Raw genomic sequence first — 8,222 nt, 5'->3', positions numbered from 1 at the left:
GTTTGACAGACATTTGCTACCACTGTAAAAAAAATCTTGTTATGGAAAAAAAAAAACTATGCTCTGTGTTTTTTGAAGAATGCTTCAAGGCAAGAGCTTTATGTTTTATCATTAGGAAACCACTTGATAAAACAATCTTCTAACATCACTCATTACTACAAGGCATCAAACAAGAGGTGTGAAATGGGTGAGGCAACCAATAAAGTTTTTAGAGAGATGCTAGAGTAGGAAAATGCTTTTGCAGGCAGGGATAGATCTGTAAAGGCTTACGGGGTAATACTGGCATCTGAGCAATTCAAAATGAAAAGTGTAGTTCAGGCCCCCGTGCCACCTATTGGGCTAGCTATCCTGCTTGAAGCTGGATCCCAAGGATAATAACAATTCAAAAAGGTTTCCACAAGGAAGTCTGAGTCATTTTTTTAAGGAATGGTTAAGATGGTTTAACTTTCTGTGTGCACTTTAAAGAGTAAGTAAATTACATTTAAATGACATGTCTCCCTTACTGTTGTATGGTCTTAGCCATCATTCTGAGTGGTTCAGGGCCAAAATATCAGGTTTAAACCAAAAAATATATACTACCCACTGCAGGCTTGGCATTCGCCTTTCACTGCAGACCTCCCAACACAGTATACACAAAGTTCCCAACTCACCTACACACCAACCCACATATACCATGTGGCTGGAGTCTGATTAAGCAATCATTCAATTAAGGCTCTAGCCACAGTCTCCCAGTTTTATGGCAGGGAGGATTTTAACCCACTCCCTGGCAACCCTATATTCCCAACACCCACACACTCTTTACATTGAGGGCTTTTGCCCAGTTATGATAATTTTTTTCTCCAAATCTGCCATTAACCAGCTTTGAGGTGCTTTGAGCTCGTCTAGCCCTTTAGGGTCAGAGCTATTTTTGCCTGTTTTTTTTTAGCTTTTTTTTTTTTTTTTTTACTGTTGTTAGATTTATGGCTATAACTCTTTAACTATAAAGGTTATAGGTACATGTCATACGTGAAATTAATGTGCACACACTATTATTATTATTAATTTCTTAGCAGACGCCCTTATCCAGGGCGACTTACAATCGTAAGCACAGTACAAGTAATAACACAATTAAGAGCAAGATAAATACAATGACTTTGGTTCAAGCTAGTACAAGTGTGACAAAATACAATTCAATGATACAGCAGTTAACAGTGTCAGTGATAGTTACATCAGGATATGATTAAATACAAAATACTACAGATTAAACACTTGGCAGATTACAGTACTCTGAAGTACAGGATTAAATGCAGTAAAATAGGGGGCAGAGAAGAGCAAGTAAAGCACATTTAAGGAAGGGTGATGTGTGTCCCAGGGGAAAAACAGAGGCTTTAATAAAAAAAAGTAAAAACTCACCCTGTTCAATACAGATAACAAAAAACACAGAAAAAGGGAGACACTTTTTAGAAAAAAAAACATTTATTGTTTGTAAGAAATATTTTTGCATGGCCAGCTAATGAACACATTGGTAAAAAAAAATAAAGGAATTATGGCCATATATACAAAAGGGACCAAAAGCAACCAAAAAATAAAAATGATTAATTGAAAATGTGCAAAAGAAAACAGCTAATAACGGCTCAGTATTGGATAGCAAAGAGACCATAGCCACTCAATAGTAAGGGAAATGTAAAACTAAAATTACATTTAAAGCTCCTTACTCTTTGACACTTTGGTTGTTTTGTAATGGGGCAGCCGTTTTTTCTCAGTTTACACTTTTTTATTATTTGCATACTGTCTAAAAAATATTTCATTAATAGAGGTCATTATTAAAGATCATTGGGGATTTGCATGCCACTACAGGTACTGATTTTGTGGGCTACATGAACAGTAGATCAATGCGAGAAAATTGTGTAGCATCGGGTTTGACTGTGTTGAATCGATTTACATCAACATTGATGCTGTTGTTTACAAACCGCCATGGACAATAGTGAAAATGTGATTCATTCATGTCTGTGTCTGTGAAGACCAAAGCAGTTGCTTGAAAATAGAATTCAGGGCTGTTTGAATTTACTGGTGTCCTGTTTGTCACCGGTCCATTTAATTAGTGTTGTGCACTAATTAAATCACAGGCTATTGATGTTACACGGTGCACTTACAGGAGATGAGAGTTCTGTGAGCATCACATTGTGTAACCAGGCTTTACGAGTGTGGTCCTCCAAGAGCAAGCCTCCAATGTGGGGAAGCTCACCAATGCTTTTGTTGTCTTACTCCATTTGCATAGTCTATAGCAGAGACTAAGGACTCTGCAGACATTAGCTTACTGAGTGTCGACATTGAATGCTGGGTTTCAAAGTGCCTGTCAAACAAGGAAACTCTTAAATTAGACACTTCATGTAGGATGGTGGCAACAATATAACAATATCTAGTCCCTCTGCTAAACCTTCCAACCCTTCTGGTGTTTTGGGGATCTGTGTAGGATACTTTCTTGTCCATTAAAGCTGAGCTGTCCCTCCATTGTGGATAAAAAGGAAGGATTGTATTACCCTTCCCAGATTATAGCTGTTCATTCAGCAAGATGTCTGCAGTTGTCTTTGCAGTACGGTGGCATAATGTGCTTTGTTATAGATTATGTCCCGTGTCGGTGAGATGTGATTAAAGTTAAAAGCTTTATAACCACGAATGCAGATGAGCCTGGCTCTTTTGTATAGTAATTAAGATGATTGCTTGAGGTGTGCAAGGTTGCTGCTTCACACCGAGCTTCCTTCAAGCTAGTCCCTCCCACTGAGTGTCAATGACTCTTTATTTAGCTGCTTCAAACAGTATTTCTGAACCTGGCTGTTATCACTTTATTAAGCAAGAGTGTATTTTGTACCCTCTGGAGTTCCCCCATCACCTCACTGGTGAGTGTGGTGTTCACATTGGAGAGATAATGTCAGTGTTGAAGGTAAGATAAGTAGGGTGTCCCACATATGACTGCGTGTGATGGACAGATAATAGCACATATTAGTTGTGTGGGTGGGTATGTATGTAGGCATGAAAATGAGCAATAGTCTTTTTTCATTCCTACTTGGTTCATTAGGGCTACCTGAAAGGATGTATAAACAGATGATTCAGGATGTGTACATAACTTTGTATTAGTAGAGGAAGACTCTACTATTCTCTACAGAATATGTCTTTCCCCGGTACTTTAGAACTCATTTTTAATTAAAAATGTCTTATTTTACTGAATGTGAGGCTGTGTGATTAATTGATGAATCCGTTGAAAAGGTCAACTCTACATCACTTAAAATGTATTAGAATGAGTCGGAATCACTGGTTCTCTTTTCATTGCAGAGAAAATAGTCTCAATATAGAGTAGGCCGCTGAAAAGGTTACTAATGCTAATAAGTGGGAGGAAAATGAATGTCAAAACCTTGGTTATTTATTAACTAATTTAATTGGTAGAGATAATTAAGGGAAAACATTTGCAAGGCCTTAAAAGGGGTTTTTAGTGAGTCCAGGCAGAACTGCTACAGTGCTTCTACATCCTCCTACTTCACCCACACTCACATATCCCCCAATTACTGTAACAGAGAAGTAAAGGTCAGTGGTGTTAATATCTTAAAATATATTTCTCAGAAAGGCTATTGACCATATTGCAGGCCTGGGGGAAGACAGGGTCAAGATTAATCTAGTTTGATTCTCTCTCCACCCACACAAACCCCAGGTCACATTTTTAAGTGGAAAACAATTGCTGTAGTTCTTATTGCCTAGACACCTGCATGCTCCAGTAACTAAAGATGCATACATTTCGTTACTGTTGAACATTATCATAGATTTTTGTTGATTATCATAGATTTTTGTTATTTGAAAAAAAAAAAAAAATTCTATAAAGTTATATGGTAGCAAGCCCCTTATTGTTTTACTGCTCTTTTTGTAATTTCTATAAAATTGGTTTGAGTATTGAAACAAATGTGTTCACAATAAATATATTACAGAAGAGCACTTTGAAATGTTAATATAAAGGGGCCAACATAAAGGCTATTTATTATATAACACATTTATGAGAAATGTCAACTGGCTCAAAAAAATATTATCTAAAAATGACCCTGTCTGGCATCAACTAAAATAAGATAGCTAGGTAACCCAAGGTTATATATGTATTCTATATCAATAAGATATCTGGCTTGGTAACCTTTTATATTGAGTTTCTCTATGACACTGTAATTGCACTTGTTCCACAGTAATAACATTGTAATGCACTTCCGCAGTCTAAAGTGCTACCTACTGTAATTACATTTTTAATCTAATGTGCTAATGAGGCATAGACATAGTCTACACGCACACACACACAGACAGACACACACAGAAATACATTAGGTTGGGAGCAGTGCCTAGTTGACTGTGTGGGTGGTGTCAGAGGGAGGGGCGAATGGCGCCTTTGTATGCATGGCTAGCTGAGTGCCGAATAACAGGGTATCTGGCAGCTGTGAGAGTCAGAACAGGTTTTGTACAGAGCTGTGTGGGCGTCTTCATAACAGAGTAAGGGTCTTTCAGGCGGACGTGTGGGTTTGTGGTTGCAGTTTTTGTAATTGGGAAAGTTTATGCACGTATGAATCGGGTTTCATGTGGGGCCGCATGACAACAAGCACAGCAAGGAAAGGAAGACAATGAACTTCACTGAAGTTGAGCAGTGGGAGCCTCAGCCCTTTACCCAAGTCCAGAAAACAGTCTACTGTCCCAGACACATTTTAAAAGAGCTTCATAAAGCTTTTGTTGAGCCAACATAGGCCTGGTATGTGATTCTTTAAAATAGTGCAATTTATTTAAAAAAAATCTAAGATAAGTAAATTCTGGAGAAATATATGTAACTGCATTATAAACTGTTGTCAAATCCTACAAATAATGGTACATTTTTCACCGTTAGAAAAAGTTAAAATAAAACTTGAATGGTTCTGTCAACTGAAGCATGCTAAGCTTAGTTCCACAAAATATTAACAAACAGTTGTCCCATTGAGTTTTAAAATGAGTTCTTACATATTTCAGAAGGCTGATGATCAGTTCTATTTTGCTTCCTGAGCCTCTTTCAAACCCGCCGCCACTTGTAGGAAGAGTGGGCGTGTCTGCCCATGGTGCCAATCAGGTTCCAAGGGGGTGGAGCTAAACCTACAGGTGGGGAATGTAAACAAACTTTCTGATAAAGTAGAATGTGAAGAATGCAGTTAACAGGGGGACACTGTAGCTTTTTTAAAAAAATGTGTTTTCTTGGTCAATTTCTTGTTTGTTTAACTCTCAGGCTGCTGTAAGGATTGAATTATAATCCAAAAACCATACACCATGGTGTGATATATTTAGTCTAAGTGAAGACATATTCCTGCTGCACAATTCTTCAGTTTTCAATGAGAACACTTGAATTGTACGGCAGGGCACAGGTGCAGGGAATCACTGTATACACTGTATGTCATTTAAAGGGACTGACGTGGGTTGTTAGAGTACACATTATTCTCCAATGTAAATGTCAAAAATACACCTTATTACTAGGGGTGGGCAACGATATGAAAATTGTATATCGATATTGTGCACATATTTCGATATCAATAATATCGAAGTCTTCCAAAACACAGAATAATATAATAACACAATTGCAATATCAAACATATATACATATAGACGTTAACAGATATTTACACAATAACTTACTTTATTACTCCTTCCATGCCATCATCAGCCAACTCAAACCCAAAATGATTCTACTTCACTGAACACAACCCAGAAGTAATTTCATCTTCTCTGTGAATATGCAGACAAGACACCTCAAAAAGTATGAAAACTTTTTTTTTTTTTTATGAAGAAACAGAAATGAAAAAACTATATTGCACTGAAATAGATACATGAAAATTAATTAAATCAGTCGGTTTCCTTTATTAAAGACTAATATTAAAACACATTGTCCATCAACATATTGTAGCATTTCGGTTTCTTTTTGGGACAGAAATGAGACTGCAACCGTGAGTAGATGAAGGCTGTTGATTATGACAATAATTAAATAATCACAAAATAAAATCATCAAGTGAAGGAAAGCGGACTGGGAGTCGAAAGTGAAAATAAATAATTGTAGTAGTTTTTCTTTTACCCTACCCTTTTCCCTGCACCCCCTTATATGCTTTTGTTTCCCACCCCCTCTTTTGCGCCAAACCTGCACTCCAATTCCCCTCCACACACATCCACACGCAACCCCTGCACGCACACACCACCATACAACCCCTGCACGCACACACCACCATGCAAACCCTGCACGCACACACCACCATGCAACCCCTGCACGCACACACCACCATGCAAACCCTGCACGCACACACCACCATGCAAACCCTGCACGCACACACCACCATGCAACCCCTGCACGCACATACCAAAGCAGTCGTTTTCCTTTATTAAAGGCTAATATTAAAACACATTTTTGAGAAGGAACATGGTATTCCAAAAAAAAAGGACATCTCATTTGCTCATGTAATGTAGCAATTTTCAGCCTCCAGCCCATTCACAGCTTGTTTGACACCCTCTTGTAGTTGCCCGTTTCTGCAAAGCAAAATGCTGTTTGTCAATCTCTTTTTTTCTTATAAATCAGTCTTTGCAGGAATCATTCCAGAAACACTTGAATCAGTTAGGGATTACCAGTCTGACACTACAGCCCTTTAAATTGAGTTCCTACGCCATTCTATGGCTGAAAAACACTTAAAAAGGGACGGTTTTCAAGTACACTGCAATATAGTGATTTGCGTTCATCTAAGACAAGCTGTGAAATAGGAACTAACCAGCTAGACACTTGTGCTTCTGGATTTATTATCTACATATCCTACAGGTACTCTGTACCAATTTCCAGCCTCCTAGCACATTCACTGCTTGTTTGACACCCAGTTATACATGCCCGTTTGTGCATATAATGCAGAGTGCTGTTTGTGAATCTTTTTTTTTTCTTATAAATCAGTCTTTGCAGGAATCATTCCAGAAACACTGGGACCAGTTAGAGACTACCTGTCTGATATCATATCCATTAAACTTCTTAATCCTTTCTGTTGCTGAAAAACATTTAAAAAAAACCCTGCCATTTACAAGTATAGTGCAAGAGTGCATTTTCGTCCATCTAAGACAAGCTGCTCCATGGGAACCAAAAGAGTCAGACACTCATGCTTCTGGATTCATTATCTGCATGTACTACAGATGCTCCGTGGCAATTTGCACACTCCTAGCCCATTCACACACCCAGTTGTACTTGCTTGTAACGGTATACCGCAATACTGCATTTCAATGCTTCTAAGAGATGGTACTGCATGGGGAGCAAAAGAGCTAGACACTTGTGCTTCTAGATTCATTATCTGCACATCCTACAGGTATTTTGTACCAATTTGCAAGTTGCTAAGAGGTTGTGTTCCTCAAATTTGCACTACAAAGTGATATTTTAAAAAATAGGGTATATAGTGCTTTTTGTTGTCTCCGGTTCCTTTGAGTTCGTACAACCCACAACCGCCATTTCCCGTCCCATACCCCGATGGTGTTTTTATAATAGGATTTGCCATAGGGAGGGGGGTGGTCTCTTATCATACCCATATCTCCACGACCCCTGGGCCAACAAACTCTTGCGTGCACAAGAGTCTTAGTTAAAGAAAGACATCGGCCACGTGTTTGTAAGACACCCCACCGCCAGATGGCGAACGTTACCCCGAAACATTTATGTTCATACAACGTGACTTTTTTAATGGGATTTGCCATAGGGAATTGCGGGCGGGGAAGGGGGGGCTGCTGCCATGCCCCATATCTCCACGACCCCTGGGGCATGGAACTCGAGAGCACTCTCTTCATGTGCACCCGGGTTCGTACGCCACCCCGCCGCCAGATGGCACGCGTTGCCCTGAAGGTGTTTTATAATGGGATTTCCCATAGACATTTTTCAGGGTGCTATATCTCAGGTTCCGGGGGTCCTTGAGACATGAAAATCAGTACGAGGGGTCCACCTCGGGGCCCCTGTCGATCCCTCCAAGTGACATGTACCCAGCTGGAAAGGACCCCAATTTAGACTTTTTTTGCCAACCTGGAGCTCAAAAGCTATTAGAAATCCAACCTTTACAGTCCATCATGCTGAAAATGTAAACATTTGTTGAAAATGTAGCATTTAAAAATGGGTGGTTCCACGTGAAAGAAGGCCCCCAGACATGACCCTAGGAAGTTCAACTCGGGTTCTAGGCCCTGGGGTCATGGAGATATGACCC

Source organism: Acipenser ruthenus, chromosome 11 (genome assembly GCF_902713425.1).
Source record: "Acipenser ruthenus chromosome 11, fAciRut3.2 maternal haplotype, whole genome shotgun sequence".
Classification (NCBI taxonomy): Eukaryota; Metazoa; Chordata; class Actinopteri; order Acipenseriformes; family Acipenseridae; genus Acipenser; species Acipenser ruthenus.
The sequence above is the reverse complement of the archived record's forward strand: the minus strand, read 5'-3'. Positions refer to the sequence as shown.